Below are 17,619 nucleotides of genomic sequence, written 5' to 3'. Positions count from 1 at the left end.
GGTATGATTTTTTTTCTCCCCTAGGCATTAGCATAAGGAATGAAATATACAACATGCGTTCTCCCGAGGAACTCAGGGTTCAGTAGGAGAGAGAGAACACAGCAATCCCAATACAGCACAGTGTGATCTAGGAGGTGGCATGAATAAGACCCTAGTGGAGCATATATTAAGACACATCAACCAGCATGACCTGTGGTGGCGCAGTGGATAAAGTGTCGACCTGGAATGCTGAGGTCGCCGGTTTGAAACCCTGGGCTTGCCTGGGCAAGGCACAGGTGGGAGTTGATGCTTCCAGCTCCTTCCACCCACTCCTCGTAAAAAAAAAAAAAGACACATCAACCCATCATGGCAAGACAGTCCAAGGAAATAGCTGTAAGAACGGAGATGAGTTAGATGAGATGTGTTGGGAAAACAGGATGAGAAAGGCAGATGGTGAAGGTTTCCGGATGGGCATCAGGAGAGCCAGGAAGGGAAAGTGAGGTAAAAAAAAGCTGAAAGAGGGAGAAGTCTCAAAGAGGGACTGAGAAAGGCGGAGGCACATCCACTGTGTTTGGCAAGTGGGAGGGCAGCGGAGACCTTGCGGACACAGGAGCCAGAATGCAAGGAGCTGGGGAGGCAGGAAAACAAGATGTGACAAGAGACACCCTTTTAAGATGCTTTGCGCCCTGGCCGGTTGGCTCAGCGGCAGAGCGACGCCCCAGAGGGGCAGAGCATCGCCCCCTGGTGGGCAGAGCGTCGCCCCCTGGTGGGCATGCCGGGTGGATCCCGGTCGGGCGCATGCGGCAGTCTGTCTGACTGTCTCTCCCGGTTTCTAGCTGCAGAAAAATACAAAAAAAAAAAAAAAAAAAAAGATGCTTTGCTGGGAAGGGAGAGAGCAACTCTGAAATCTTACGCCAGGGAACTTACAACAAATAGTATCATTTGATAAAGATGATAAACTTGATACATTTTCAAGATCAAACTCATAAATTAAAACTAAGTAGCCATAAATATATGATGCATATTTTAATCACTGACCCTCCCCCCCTCAAAAATATCTCATCATTTCCTGTCTCCCTGTGAATTAGAGATTTCATGTCTTATTGTGATGGCAGGCAATCCTCCCCAGTCTGGAGAGCCTGTGGATTACACTTACAAGTGTAGATGACAGGTTTAACAGTTTAGAATTAGAAAAGATTTAACCTGGGTTTTTTTTGTTGTTGTTGTTGCTTTTTGTTTTACTATCAGGGACAAGAAACTGAAACAAGAAACATGAATGGAAAAATTGTAGTGGATATTTCTCTTCTCTGGGGCCCCAGTGCAGCGATCAACCCTTAGCAGGGGCCTAATTATTATCTGTTAAATGGAACTGAAGGTCAAATGGCTAATTAGGGTAGGCCCATGGCTAGAATCTACATATTTGGACTCTCCAGGGAACATTTTTCAATGACAACTCAAAAGGCCATGTCGTGTACTTGCAGTAAACTCTTAAAAATTATCCTCAACATCAGCGGTTCTCAACCTGTGGGTTGCGATCCCGGTGGGGGTCGAACGACCAAAACACAGGGGTCGCCTAAAGCCATCGGAAAATACATATTTATTATACAATACATTTTTAAGTAAAATATGTATTTCCGATGGCTTTAGGCGATCCCTCTGTTTTGGTCGTTCGACCCCCGCCGGGATCGCGACCCACAGGTTGAGAACCGCTGCTCACCATAATTAACTATTAGAAAAATGTAAACCCAAACCACAAGGAAATACCACCTGACACACTTTAGGATGGTCACTATTAAAAAATAATAATAAAGGTCAGGGAGGATCTAGAGAAATATGAGTCCTTGTGCATTGTTGGTAGAGTAGAAATGTAAAATGGTGTGTCGTTACACAAAACAGTAGAACAGTTCCTCAAAAATAAACAGCCTGACCAGGCAGTGGCACAGTGGAAAGAGCATCAGACTGTGACACGGAGGACCCAGGTTCGAAACCTGGAAGTCGTCGGCATGAGCACGGGCTCACCAGCTTAAGCACAGGGTCACTGGCTTGAGCGTGAAATCATAGACATGACCCCATGGTTGCTGGCTTGAAGCCCAAGGTCGCTGGCTTTAGCAAGGGGTCACTCACTCTGCTGTAGCCCCCCAGTCAAGGCACATATGAGAAAGCAATCAATGAACAACTAAGTTGCCGCAGTGAAAAATTGATGCTTCTCATTTCTCTCCCTTCCTGTCTGTCCATCCCTATCTGTCCCTCTCTCTGTCTCTCTCTCTCTCTGTCTCTGTCAATAAATAAATAAATAAAATAACAGAAAATAAACATAGAATTACCATATGTTCCAGCATTCCACTTCTGGGTATTTACCCCAAGAAAGTGAAAGCAGGGACTCAAAGAGGTATTTGCATACTCGTGACTGTCAATCAAACAAAATTCATCTGAGAATCACCACTTTCAAATCATTCTCCACACTCCTTGCTTTTTATGTCAGTATATAAATATCCATGCAGTGCTTCTCCTTTCGCTAAGATATTTGCTAAAACTTGACTGCGGGGGCATTTTCTATTGCTTCTCGCTCTATAAATACATACTTGATAGCAATGCACATCGAACGGTACGAGGGAGACGGATTTTTTGTTCAGGACAGTTCATTTTTGGAATAGAATTGTTGGGCGAGGCTGTCGATTTTGCTATCTGAACCCCATCCTTCTGAATTCCATAAATAAGCCTAAAAACCAAAATTGTATTATTTCAGGCCACTTTCCTCTTAACTTTATTACGGCTCTTGGAGTGATTTCACCTTGCCAAGCTCATGCAATTGAATACAAAGACCCTCACTGAGCTGTTAATAAAAGGGAAAACACGGAGCTCTGGGTCTCCATAGGAAGGGATAAATTCACTCAGATGAATTTGTTCTGAAGGTTATTCCACGGTGTTAGTTCTTTGGAGAGCCCTGTGATTGGCCTTAATGTGTTTTTAGATTTAGAGTAATTTAAAGAAAATCTATACAAAAACACGTGGTCCAAAGGCTTCCATACTAACTCCCAAATGTCTGCTCATGCGAAATATTAAATTACCCCGTGATCACAGATGACGAATGTGTTGCAGCTTGCACAAGGTGGCAGTTGGGTTCATGTAAAGTACAAATGTACCACAGGGCTAGGAAATCTTGCATAGAACACACTCTATTTCAGCGATGGATTTATAGTGAAACACACACGTCATGAACAGAGAGGAACCACTAATCTCCATTAATGCAGTCATCAAAATTTAATTTTCTGACGCGGTAGAGCCACGTGGAATATGATTTTAGTATGTAGTTGTAAATGGAAAACAAACAAACTGTACCACGGTACCTAAACTGTGTTTGCAGCGCAGTAAAATGATGCGTGCACACGAACTGGAGTATCAGGGACGTGGACAAACTGGTCATGGCTAGTTTGTTTTTTTTCTAATTAATTTTAATGGGGTGACATTGATAAATCAGGGTACATATGTTCAGAGAAAACATCTCTAGGTTATTTTGACATGTGATTATGCTGCATCCCCATCACCCAAAGTCCAATTGTCTTCCGTCACCTTGGCTAGTTTTTTCAAGGCCGAGAATATTTGCTTTTTTTCCTAAATGTTTTCTTTTTTAGCCCCTTTAACATTGACATAATGTGTTTGTTAATAAATATACAGAAAAATCAAAGTAATGTGTGTGGTGATGTTTTGTGCTTGTGTACGGCTTCCTCCTTTAGTTGTGTCACTTATTTAGTTGTTCATTGATTGCTCTCTCATCTGTGCCTTGACCAACATTGGGGGGGGGGGACTCCGGCCGAGCCAGTGACCCCTTGCTCAAGCCAGCGACTTTGGGGCTCAAGTCAGAGACCCTGCACTCAAGCTGGTGAGCCTGCGCTCAAGCCAGATGAGCCTGCACTCAAGCCGGCAACCTTGGGGTTTTGAACCTGGGAACTCAGCATTCCAGATTGATGCTCTCTATTCACTGTGCCACCACCGATCAAACACCAAGAGCATTTTAATGCTTTCCTCAGAACAATCAACTCAAGAGGCCTTGGCAACTCCAAACACTAATTAGTTCCTGTCCCACAGCCAATGGAGAAAAGTCCATGTAGACATAGTAGTTTTAGACTTTAGTATCCTAAGAGTAAATTCTTCCAACAAATGCAGTTACTTCTCTCACATGGTCCAGACAGGTTTCTGGGAATCACGACAGACACTCATTTAACCTGTTTTAATATCAGGTTGCTATCATTCCTACTTATTTGCAAGAAATTACTCTCATGTTTGTTGCCTGTGTACAGAACAGAAGTTTCTATCCACTGCGCCACTGCCTGGTCAGCAGAACAGAAGTTTCTAGAAGGCGAATAGTCTTCATGAGCCCCTGTCTACACAAGACGGGCGCTTGACTAGCATCTAAGTTTGAGTTTTATATTTTATTTAGTCAATTTCTGCTTGCTTACAAAGTTCTACGTAACTGCCTCCTTCTATTCTGAAGGAGCCAGACTGTACTGCTAATTCAGAGTTGATCAATAAGAAATACACAGGATTTGCTCAAGTCACTGGGCGGGTTTCCATCCACAGAGCCGCGTTTATTAATTTCCCATAAATACACAAAACACTTCAAACTTCATACGCGACAGAAAAAGGCTAAAAATAAACCCGTAGCTGAAAACAAGAGGAAGCTCTCATTTCAAGCAGGTGTCTTGACACCGTGGGCAGCCTCTTGACTGTGTGAGAATAGGACAGGTTAGCGTGTCATCGGCAGAGAGCTGAAATTATCGGGTGAAATTACGCACATTTGGGGCGTAAAAGTTAAAGCAAGCGTTGCGTGTGGCTAGCCTGCCGCTCTCACCGGAAAGTCGACAGAGAGGGAGCTCTTTGAGGGGCAAAGTTCAGTGGGTTTGTGCTGTGTGGAGGGGGGAAGGCTCACGGCCCACGGGGAGGACTTCACCCGAGAGAGGTCATCACCTCCGGGACATTCGGTCTCTCCAGGTCTAACACGAACGAAGAAGCAGCCTGCAGCCCCGAAACAAGAAGGAGAAAATGCATGCCACAAACATCTGGGGTGAAGGCCTAGGGACTTTGTTTTTGTCCTGGTTTGGGGCTGGCAGCTGTGTAATCTGTTCCCATGGGTCACACACCTGGCTCTTTCAGGTCCCAGATCAGGTATCACCTCCTTATCAAGCCTGACCCTAACCCTACCTCTAACTCTGACCGTGACCCTGACTCTGACCCTCTAGTATAAAGATACAGTTCTGCACCATAACCTCATCACACCTGACCGCAATTATGGCCTTCACAATTAAAATCACTTCATTAGGTTTTTTAACTTGGTCTCCCCAGCCCACCTCCCACCCCACCCCACCCCACCCCCACCCCCACAGTAACTGAGTCCTCTGAGAAGCTGGGACTGTGTTTGCCTCATGCACAGAGCACTTAGAACCATACCTGGGCCCTGGCCAGTGGCTCAGTGGATAGAGTGTCAGCCTGTCATATGGATGCCCTGGGTTTGATGCCCAGTTAGAGCACACAGGGGAAGCAACCATTTGCTCCCCTCCCCCTCCCCCTTCTCTTCCCCTCCCACAGCCTGTGGCTCAATAGGTTCAAGTGTGGCCTCGGGCACTGAGGATAGCTGAGTTGGTCTGAGTGCATCAGCCTCACGCTCTAAAAATAGCTCTGTACTCGAGCATCGGCCCCACACAGGGGTTGCCGAGTGAATCCGGGTCAGGGTCAGGATGCATTCAGGAGTCTGCCTATCTCCCTTTCTCTCGCCTGGCACATGGCAGGTATGTTCTGACGCAATGAATGAATGAGGGAATTAATTAATTCAGAGGGCAATTCCTTCCACTACTATCATCAGGTTTACAGTGAATATGTGAAACACAGTTTATTCTTATATTATTATAAATCACCATATCCTTTTCCATAGGAACAACTGTAAACCTACTTTTGCCTCACCCTGTCTTTCCCAGATCTCTAAGCCTGCCTAGAGACCAGTGCACTCCATCAGCCCAAAAGTCTCACAGTTAATAAAGGTTTAATCATTCATTAAATGGTGTTGGGTAATATAGTTACTGCTCTGTGATAAGATGCATGAGTAACTTCATGCACTGGATAATACAGAGTGTAACAACAGTAACAGTGACCAGTCCAGACATGGCTACCTGAGAGGTGGTTGGGCGTAACCATGGTGAGGACAGAGCAGGCTTTATCTGCCGGCCCCTCCCCTCTGCTTTTCCCTAATCGTTTCCTAATGGAACAACCCACTTGTCTTATCACCTTTACAAATCGGGGTCAACAGTAGATAAGGAAGCCGTTGAACTCCCCGCTACAGGGTGAAGCCCACATAACCCGACCTCTTCATCAACCGAGAACTGAAGGACCCCAGAACTGGGCGTGACTGACGAAGCCCAGAGCCAACCTGTTCCCTCTCTTCCACCAACATGTGGATTTCAGTAGGCAGAGATGCTGTGTAGTCCTGAGGACCCTGGACACAGCTGAGTGACCTGGCACACCAGGACCATGAAAGGGCCAGGGGCCAGGCCACCAGGGGGCATTCACGAGAAACTGATTTATGTGCACTCCGGCACCTCTGAACTGATCCACGTGACGAAACAAAATGAGGAAAACGGCTGCAAATGAATTAAAATCACACACACAGTCTTTCCTCGCCTGCGAGTTAAGAAAAGATCTTTTTAAAATATAGATCAATAGATACTTCCAGCATACATGTGAAATACAGTTTATTTGAAAAATATGTTTATAGACTCGTCAGTGAAGCATTCAATTTCTCCAGATCACAGAACTTTTTTGTCTAAAATACCCAAAGGGGTTACTCACTAGCAGAATGAAGTCAGCACACTTTAGGATTGGTAAGGCATCATTCCGCGATACCTAGCTGTGTCTCTCAAATAAAAATGCAAAGAATACAATTATCAATATTGACACCATCTATATTTTTAAAAGATTATATGGATTCCCCAACCACCACCACCACCACCACTCTGATGTCACCAACGTCGGAGACAGCTTGAGGAGGTGGACACTGTCATTTAGCAGCTTGAACTGAGAATTCCCACTTGAAGTTGCCCATTTTCCATTGTCTCTCATGCCCTGCAGTTTCCATCTCACTTCAGGGAAGACTGGTCTGCTAGAGATAGGCTCGGAGTGATCAGAACTAGCCGAAGGCATCTCCCCACTGAGCTAACATACTGCCCAATGAGTTTTTAAAGATGAAGAAACATTAGGTTCTATTAAGACAGGGAAACTGGACATCGTATCGTTCATTAACACCCAGAGGCAGGGTTTCAACAGAGCAGCTGCTCCCAGCCCCAGGGTTCAGAGACATGACTGGGATCTTAGTTGGAAATGGGTCTTGGAGACCGTCCGTCAAGTCTTGTGGTTAAATATCTCTACTGGGAAGCAAGACGGAATAAAAATAGTTAAATTAGGTGTTCCATGGCTTAGAATTAAATACTAGGGGGGAAGAAAGTAAAATTCTATTCAACTGGGTACCCTGCCCAAGTTACTCTGCTTCTCTGAGTCTCAGTGTTCCTTTCTGTAAAATGGGGGGTGACTTTTACCTGAGATCAGGGAATGAATGAATGATTCAGAAGCTTGAGCTCTTGGTGATAAAAGCTAGATACTGGCATGAGGCTGGGAAGTGGGAAGGAGGCAGTTAATAAATAACTGAATACCAATCTGTTATTCATGACTAGGGCCACGCCTTATATGTTCAAACTTTTTTCGGGGGGGAAGGTCACATAAATAGTTCATGATATTTAAAAACAATTCATCCTGGACATTCTAGGTTCTGCCACGACATCTGCTCAGCGTGACGGGGAACTTCCTGAGCACCTCTTTCTCATTCCCAGATAAAGCTGCTACATGTCCCCTGTGCCCACTCACAGGAGATTTAAATGAATAAAAGAAATGGCAGAGAAATCCTACCTGTTTAGACAGGCCTCAAATGCTGAAAGCAACTTCCGCTGAGGACTCCTACAAAGTTCAAAACACTACACTATGTAGGGAAAAAGTGCACTGAAAACACACCAGAGGGCCCTGGCCGGTTGGCTCAGCGGTAGAGCGTCGGCCTAGCGTGCGGAGGACCCGGGTTCGATTCCCGGCCAGGGCACACAGGAGAAGCGCCCATTTGCTTCTCCACCCCTCCGCCGCGCTTTCCTCTCTGTCTCTCTCTTCCCCTCCCGCAGCCAAGGCTCCATTGGAGCAAAGATGGCCCGGGCGCTGGGGATGGCTCTGTGGCCTCTGCCTCAGGCGCTAGAGTGGCTCTGGTCGCAACATGGCGACGCCCAGGATGGGCAGAGCATCGCCCCCTGGTGGGCAGAGCGTCGCCCCCTGGTGGGCGTGCTGGGTGGATCCCGGTCGGGCGCATGCGGGAGTCTGTCTGACTGTCTCTCCCTGTTTCCAGCTTCAGAAAAAAAAAAAAAACACACCAGAGGGAAGGTAAGGAGGAAACAGAGGCGGCTTTGTGGGGGTCAAGACTCAAGAGATGGACTTGCCCTGGCCAGATGGCTGGTTCGGTTGGAGCGCTACCTGGATGCACAAAGGTTGCGGGTTCAGTCCCTGGTCAGAGCACATACGGGAACAAACTGATGTTTCTTTCTCTCTCTCTCTGAAATCAATAAATTTAGTCTGACCAGGCGGTGGTGCAGTGGATAGAGCTCAGACTGGGACGCAGAGGAACTCAGGTTCAAAACCCCGAGGTCGCCAACTTGAGTGCGGGCTCATCTGGCTTGAGCACAGGCTCATCAGCTTGAGCGTGGGGTCGCTGGTTTGAGCGTGGGATCATAGACATGACCCCATGGTCACTAGCTTAAGCCCAAAGGTCACTGGCTTGAGCCCACGGTGGCTGGCTTGAACAAGGGGTCGCTCGGTTTGCTGTAGCCCCCCGGGGTCAAGGCACATATGAGGAAGCAATCAATGAACAACTAAGGAGCCACAGTGAAAAACTGATGCTTCTCATCTCTCTCCCTTCCTGTCAATCTGTCCCTATCTGTTCTTCTCTCTGTCTCTGTCACAATAAATAAATAAATTAATTAATTAATTTTAAAAAGCAAAAAGAGATAGAGAGACTTAATGACACATTCTAGCTATGGACAAGAAGCATTGCAGAGAAGTCTGTCACCACAGTAGGACAAGGAACTACAGATACATTTGACTGGACAGACTGTGTTACCAACTGACCACATGAGATTAAGCAAGCCAGCAGCATCTCTGGCCCCTGCTAGTTCAAGAGGGGACAACAGAAGTTTGAAGAGCTGACCCCCAAAGATCATTTCCAGACTATACAGATCTAGAAAGCTAAGCTAATTCTGTATATACAAAATCTTTTACACTAGTCATAATACTTATCACAATCATGTCGGGGACCGTAAGGGCAAGTAATACAATGTTCTTTCCTGATACATTATTTAAGCTCTCAAACCAAACCCCGACATCTTTCACAATGTTAAAAATAGTTCCCCCTCCACCACCACCACCACCCAAACAGAGAAGTATTATTACACAATGATTATTTTTGGTTTATTTGGGGTTGGGTTTCCTTTTTTTGTTTGTTTGCTTGCTTTTCTGTCTCATGCATTGTCACCTTGGCTGCAACTTGGATCTGAATATTGATACATTCACCCAGACATATTGAAGACTTTCTTTTTAGTTTTCCTGGTCAGTGTACAGATCTCTCATGAATATTCCCATTTATTAGCTGATTTGTTTTCATGTTTATTTATTGATTTTAGCGAGAGAAAGAGGGGGGGGGGGAAGAGAAGGAAAGAAAGGGAGAGAGAGGAAGAGACAGGAACATAGATCTGCTCTGTGTGCGCCCTGATGAGGAGTCGAACCCACAACCTCTGCACTTCGGAATGACACTCCACCCAACCAAGCTATCCAGCCAGGGCTATTAGCTGATTTTTAATACACAAAGTTTAAACAGGGTATCCTAACGTTTCAAGTCCTCAAAAGCAATCATCTGTCAATTATATATCAAAAGAGGAGGAAGAATTGATGATGAACATAAATGATAAGTGTTTTTTGCCTGACCAGGTGATGGCACAGTGGATAGAGCATCAGACTGGGACGTGGAGGACCCAGGTTCGAAACCCCGAGGTCGCCAGCTTGAGCGCGGGCTCATCTGGTTTGAGTGCAGAGTCACTGGCTTGAGCATAGGATCATAGACATGACCCCATGGTCGCTGGCTTGCAGCACAAGGTTGCTGGCCTGAGCCCAAGGTCGCTGGCTTGAGCAAGGGGTCACTCGCTCTGCTGTAGCCTCCCAGTCAAGGCACATATGAGAAAGCAATCAATGAGCAACTAAGGTGCTGCAATGAAGAATTGATGCTTCTCATCTCTCTCCCTTCCTGTCTGTCCCTATCTACCCCTCTCTCTGTCACACACACACACACACACACACACACACACACACACACACGACAAGTGTTTTAGCAAGCATTTCAGATTGTGACAATGGCATGGACTCAAACTCTGAAAACCAGCTTTCAGCAGGTCCCTTGTCACTGTCCTGCCCAGGCCTGCTCCTGTTTGCTTTGGCAGCTAGAGACCTCCTACCAGGGTGGCTCGGGCTATCAACATATGAAAGGCAAAGGGAGTGGAGAATTCCTCTTCTCCCCACTCCTTGGGGAAGTAAATCTTCCCACCTTTCACACAGCATTAAACCTGTTCCTCTGCTGCCTGGCCAGGAGAAGTGTCCCCATTTTTCTCCTGACCTGCTTCCCACCCACCCACCCACCCACTGCCCTTTGGAGACAGCGTTATTCAATTGTTCCTATTATTCAATCTCCCGAATTCTTCAGTAGTGCTGCCACCTGTATTATTCAATCGGCTGGTGGTCAATTACTCAATGACCAACTAAGAGAGACTAGGGCTCTCAAACCCCTGGGTTGTTGACCCCTTCTCTGGCCTGCAGACCTTTATCCCAGCCAACCGGCCACGGGAAAGTTCTATCATGGGATCATCCAAGCGTTTTAAAATCACAATGCCCACAAAACTCATTACTCTCTAAAAACAGTCGTCTCCTCTAGTCTTGGCTTGTGGTACTGGCACCAACCTAGGGGCCCAAGGCACAAATCTTATCCCTGGTGTTCCCTCTGTCCCCCCACCCACATCCACCTGGTCACCTGTGTCACCTCCCAGATGTCTCTCACACCCTTCCACACCTCTGCTTCCTTATTGCCTTCAGCCACGCCCTACAACCCCGACTCTGAACAATGATAACCTCTTCACAACTCTGCCAGCAACTCAGGACTTACAGCGAGAATGAGGGCATCTCCACGCCACTCACCCAGACATCCCTGAGCAAGTCTGACCCTGTCTGTAGGGATCACGCCTGTCTGGTCACCCCTGTCTTTCCTTCGGGGACCTCACGTGAACATTTAGCACAATGGGGCAAGCAATGAATGACCACAGGCACAATGACCGCAGGGGTGAGACAGCTGGTCCTTTCAGAACTAAACTCTGCTGCCAGACAGAAACACAAATTAACATCTGTCTAAACATTCGTCTCTGAAGGACAAGTGGAGGCACAGAAATCTGACTTTCACACCCAAAGGCACTGCCGTCTTCCCTCACACTCACAGATACACACATGTATCTACACTTGTATAGTCTTACACTGTTTGACATGACAGGGCTATTCTGCAATAAAATGTATAAAATTGTGGGTGGCAACTGTTTCTTTCTGAAAAAAAAAAAACAACAACCTGAAAATACTCCTCTTCTCTGGATACTTTTAAAGACATAATAGCAAAATATAGCATCATCTCCAAGTCCTCTGTGGCTGGGAAGGGCGCTGGCCTTCAGGAGAGAGGCCTCAGTGCTAACATTCAGCTCAGACCCTGGCATTCTCAAACCAGGCTACCTTCCCCTGCCTGCCACCCGCTGGGAAAGCCCCAGTGAGCCCAAGGTCATGCGGGGAGGGAGGCAGGAGCAACCCCAGTAGGCAAGCAGAGCTCTGCAATCCTGTCCCTCCGGCTTGTGAAACTTTAAAAATTTGCCCTAGGCGAGCATGACAATAACATTCTAACCCTGAACCCTGGCACTTGGTCCCTGAAGAAGCAGTTTGTCCCTGAAGAACTTGTTAACCTCAAGTTTTTGTCCACTAAGGTCATTCCAAGCAGCCTTGAGCCCCCTTCCAGACCTCCCTCACAATCCTGTCCTGAAAGCTCTGGGCCGGGGTGCCAGGCAAGGCCACGCCCACTGTCTGCCAGGCTTTAAATCCCCACAGCTGTGGGACCTAAAGCACCTTCTTGTCTCTGTGCCTGTTTTCTCTCATTGAAACGGGTGAAACCTGGCCTGTGGTGGCGCAGTGGTAATCAACCTGGTCCCTACCACCCCCTAGTGGTCGTCAACCTGGTCCCTACCGCCCCCTAGTGGTAGTCAACCTGGTCCCTACTGCCCACTAGTGGTAATCAACCTGGTCCCTACTACCCCCTAGTGGTAATCAACCTGGTCCCTACCGCCCACTAGTGGGCGTTCCAGCTTTCATGGTGGGCGGTAGCGGAGCAACCAAAGTATAAATAAAAAGATAGATTTACCTATAGTAAGTTGTTTTATAAAGATTGATTCTGCCAAACTTAGCGAAAATCCAACATAAAGTACTTGGTAAGTAATTATTATTATATGCTTTAACTTGCTGTAACTCTGCTTTATAAATTTTATAAAGTAAAGTTACTTCCCTACTTTATAAATCACCATTACTGTGGAACTGGTGGGCGGTTAGAAAATTTTACTACTAACAGAGATACAGAAGTGGGTGGTAGGTATAAAAAGGTTGACTACCCCTGGAACAAAGCATCAACCTGGGATGCTGAGGTCGCCGGTTCAAAACCCTGGGCTTGCCCAGTCAAGACACATAAGAGAAGCAACTCCTAGGAGTTGATGCTTCCAGTTCCTCCCTCCTTCCTCTCCCTCTCCCTCTCTTCTCTCTAAAATCAATAAATAAAATCTTTTAAATATATATATATTTAAAAGATAAGAAAGAAATGGAGGTAATGATATAGCCCTACCTGGTCAGACTGTGTGAATGATTAAAAGAGTTCATAATGGCCTGACCTGTGGTGGCGCAGTGGATAAAACGTCGACCTGGAAATGCTGAGGTCGCCGGTTTGAAACCCTAGGCTTGCCTGGTCAAGGCACATATGGGAGTTGATGCTTCCAGCTCCTCCCCCCTTCTCTCTCTCTCTCTCTCTCTGTCTCTCTCTCTCCCTCTCTCTGTCCTCTCTAAAAATGAATAAATAAATAAATAATAAAATAAAAAAAAAATTAAAAGAGTTCATAATTCTTAGCGCAATGCCTGGCCCAGTCTGGGCGGCCAGTACATGCCAGCAACAGTGACATACATGATAACTATAGTCCCATTTTGATATATTAGCCCTCCTAGCAACCTTTTCCCCTCCCTTGGGGGTCCTCCACAGGGGGTCCTTGACCCCCACAGTTGTCTTACATACTCAGGGCAGTTCTCAGACACATTAGCCCCGGGGTCATGTGCCAGGCTTCCGAGAACCCAGACTGCCGTGTTCCAGCCACTGGGTTTCTGGTGCCGGGGCAGAGTGGGATGGGGACGAGAACACAGATTTCAAACACAGTGACCTCAGGGGCGTGGGCGCTGCTGGTTTGGAAGGACGTGCTGAGAAACACCGAGGGGCTGACGGGGCATCAGTGGAGGAGAGGGAGGGGGGTCCAAACGTCTGGGGGCCTTAGTGGTCCTCCACACACCCAGATCGCCCTCCGGATCGGCAACTCCACCAACCATTCCAAGGTCAGCTCAGGCGCCAGGAGCCCTCAGGCTCACACACCGGCACCTACCACCCTGGTCTGCCCGCAGTGCACCCAGCTGCAGGAGACTGGGGGCTCCCTGTGGCAATCAGGACTCGCCTAACTCAGTGCCTGGGACACGGGGGACCCTCCATAAAAGGTGAACGATAGCCCTGGCGGGATAGTCCATTTAGTTAAGCATCGTCCCAAAGCACAGAGGTTACCGGTTCGATCCCCAGTCAGGGCACATACAGGAACAGCTCAATGTTCCTGTCTTTCTCTCTCTCTCTCTCTCTCTCTCTCTCTCTTTCTCTCTCCCCCTCCCTTCTTCTCTAAAATTAATAAAATAAATATTGAAAAAAAACTAAACTAAAATAAATGGTGACAGATAGAATGAAAGCGGAGAGAAATAAAGGTATCCTTGGAGGAACTCCCCAACTGGAGGCCAGGGCATACTCAGGGCAGTTCTCAGACACATTAGCCCCGGGGTCATGTACCAGGCTTCGGAGAACCCAGAAGGGGCCTTCATCTCAGAACAGTTCACGGGACACGAAGTGCCCCAGGCCCCCAGGAGCACGGCCAGGGTCCCTCCCACCCCAGCTGGAAGTCTCTTCTATGTTCAGCGGACCAGGAGTCATTGCCTCCAACCCACAACTGCTTCTTTCTCTCTTTGAAGGTAACAGAGTGCAGCCTCCGGCCTCACATGGCATAGGTCCAGCCAGTGCGACAAGCTGCTGCAACCAGGAAGCATTTATTTGCGGGCATTTCTGGTACATCGCCCAAAAAGATCTCAGCAGAGGACGAACACTCCAGCGAACGGTTGTAACTTCTCTCTCTCTCTCTTATTCTAAATAAGTATGAACTCTCATCACTAAGTTTGCATTCTTTTTCTTAAAAAGGATTCCAAATGTGTTTCTCTTTTTAAATTTGTTTTTTCAATTGCATTTTATATTCAATATTATTTTGTGTTAGTTTCAGGCGTTCACCGTTGAGGTCTTACAATAGCTGGACCCGCCTGATGCACACACCTTACATATTCTGCAACCTGGCCCTCTGGCTTGTGGAGGGTTTTCTTCAATTCACCACCCATTCTGCCCTCCAAGGACAGTACCTAACCAAGCCAACCACACCTTTATCAACACCTTCTAGGCAGGATTTCAAATGCTTTCAAGAGGACTTCAAGGTGAGTTATCAAAATCACTGTCCAAAGCAAGATCCAGGCAGAATATCCTGTCTGAACCTCCCAACATCAGCATAACGACTTTCTTCAACTCTGAGTGCTAATTTAAATATAAAACCCCTCCATTTTTTGTGTGCAATCACCAATGATTATAAGGACGGGTTTTTAGGAAAGCCAAGCACATGTTCTCAGTGTCAGGAAATACTAACTAAAATTCTAAGCACTATTTTCAATCTTATCCCATACAGTATTCATAATTTTAATTTGAAAAGCACTTTTGTGGTTTACACACACCTAAAGAAATTGTCAGTGGAGTTGTTAGGGGTCCTTTCATCACAGACTGAATTAGGAATTCTAGGATTTCTTTCCAGGTAAATTGTAGTACTCTACATTTCCAGGGATAGAGGTATGGAAAAATAGAGACATCTCTTAAAATAAATACTAGCTCTATTTATTCATACATGATTATAGATTTATGCTCAAACACAAAGTGACAACACTGTCTTCTACCCACCTGGAAGCAATGGAAAGAAACCAAGCTGAAACAGATCAAAGCAAGCTGATTTATATGAGTTATAGAAATCAAGTTGAATTGTAGAAAGCACAATAATATGAAAACTAGCTTTAACTTCAATGTGTGTGAGACACAAGTAATTCATATACAGTTTTACTGACTTGCCCACTTGGCTCTCTGAGGCCCTTAAAAATGTTAAGAAAGACATAGAATACATTTTATATTTTAAAAAATAGCTGTTCATCTCCTTGTCCCAGATTGGTCAGAGTTCACCACGCAAGGAGAATGAAATCAGTCCTCATTTTATTCGTGACGGCTCCTTTAACCCCCAGGATGTGGGCTGCTTATGAGTATAAATTAAAATTCTTACTTCCATAAAACCTTCCAGATGTAATGTCTCATGGCAGTGTGGCATAGTGAGAAGGCAGGGCTTCCACAGTCAGAAATATCCGCATTCAATTTTTAGACCCACCAGTGACCTTGAACCGAGTGCTAGGATTCTTCCCTGCCTCAGTTTCCCACCTGTCCAGGGAGAGTAACACCTATTTTGCATATTTTATGCAACAAGACAAGGTGCTGGGCACTTGGCCAAGAGTTGATTAGTAATCACCTTATTTTAAGGGTGGTTCCGATCATCCTTGTCACTTTGGATGACAGACCAGGCCAATAACATCCTTCTCCTTGCCTTTAAATGCTTATTACCAGACATGAAAGAGATGCCGCGGAAGCGAAAGAGCAATGTGCCATAGGTCTCTCTCTAAATACCCACCTGTGTGGAAGGAGGGCCCTAAAACTCCTCTTTGCGTGAACACCTGTGCGCACCAGCCTGGTTCGCTCAGAGGTCCCCGCTTTAATAGGCCTACAACAAATATTTGTTAAACTGAAAGCCTGCTGGCCAGAGTGAGAAATGAATGTTAATGGGAATCATAATTCATGGCCCTGTTCGCGAGGCGGGGCGTCACCGAGGCCGGCTTTCTGAGGTCCCCAAGGGTCCCCTGTAAGCTGGTCGGTAACTCTTAAGTGCTCGCTGCTGAGGTCACTTACAGGGGAGCGTCTGGACGCAGCTGAAACCCTCTGACACCGAGCAGAAGTTCGTTCGCAGGTTCTAACCTGGTTTAGAGACACACAACCCAGTTCAAACGCCACGGGCATGGGCGCACTATTTGCCTAACAAATGGACAGTGTGCTCAGGAACTAATTGCGGAAGCAATCTCCTCTCGCCTTCACCACCATCCCCTTTTCATCTTTTTTTTAATGTGACAAGACACCGGCACCTAAGCGATTGGAAGGCTTTCTGCCTTCGTGGGGCTGAGCGGAGATCTGCAAAGGGAACTAAAGTGGCCTCTCCCAGCCCCCACGAAGGGGTCGCATTACATCCCACCTAAGTTCAGGCTGACCTCAGCACAGGGTCCCAGCGGTGGCGGGGACAACTCCGCGGTCCCCAAGAGACCGACTGTGTCCCATCCAACGTCAAGAGATCCGGGGCAGGTCGCCCCCACCGCGCGCGTGCCCAGCACCCCACACCTACGTCCTCGGCACGACTTTCTGTCCCCTGAACCAGCAACTCCCTCCCGGCTAGAGTAGTCCCTCTGAACTCCCTCCCTGGTCCCCAGCTCCCCACCTGGGTTCAGAGCAGAAGCCCACGCGCGCGGGAGAAAACAGGGAGCGATCACCTCCCGCGCGCGCGCGCGCGCTCTGCCAGGTGAGCTTGGCACCGCCCTCACCTGTCCGAAGCGGTGTCCAGGGAGCTGCAGAGGGGGCAACCGCGCGCCCCTCACGTGCCCGGGACCCGTCGCCGCGGTAGCCACCGCTCAGCTCACCGGCGCAGGGAGCAGCTTGGCCACAGTGGGGGCGGGCGCAGGCCCCGGGCCGCCCCACTTCCTCGACCTCGCACCGGAGCCCCGCCTTCTCCAGGGGGAGGAGGCCGGAGGCCCGCGTCACCTTGGAGCCCTGCGTCCCCTTGGAGTCGCCACCAGGCAAGAGCAGGCGCTGCCGTAGTGACTCTGTGCCGGTGCCAGAAGTCCCCTTCGCTCGCCGGTGGGCGAAAAGGAAGAGATTCGGGTAGCTCCTTAGCCTGGGTTGGCGCCTAGGAAAAGGAAGGTGTGTCCAAAAGTCTGGCCGTGACTGGGGGAGTTGAGTTCTCTCGCGTTTTAGATGAGTCAGGA

The 17,619-nt window shown here is 47.5% G+C and overlaps 1 protein-coding gene across 3 annotated transcripts in view; it reads right to left on the bottom strand.

The window, feature by feature from the left end:
* The window catches only part of MCTP2 (multiple C2 and transmembrane domain containing 2), a 189,723-nt gene extending 172,419 nt beyond the window's left edge, over positions 1-17,304 (bottom strand). For all 3 annotated transcript variants that reach the window (XM_066355202.1, XM_066355205.1, XM_066355203.1), the window contains exon 1: positions 17,179-17,304. The gene's annotated coding sequence lies outside the window, so the exon portion shown is untranslated. The remainder of the gene's footprint in view (positions 1-17,178) is intronic.
* Between the last annotated feature and the right edge of the window lie 315 nt (positions 17,305-17,619).

Source organism: Saccopteryx leptura, chromosome 13 (genome assembly GCF_036850995.1).
Source record: "Saccopteryx leptura isolate mSacLep1 chromosome 13, mSacLep1_pri_phased_curated, whole genome shotgun sequence".
NCBI lineage: Eukaryota > Metazoa > Chordata > Mammalia > Chiroptera > Emballonuridae > Saccopteryx > Saccopteryx leptura.
This window is presented reverse-complemented; position numbering and strand designations above follow the sequence as displayed.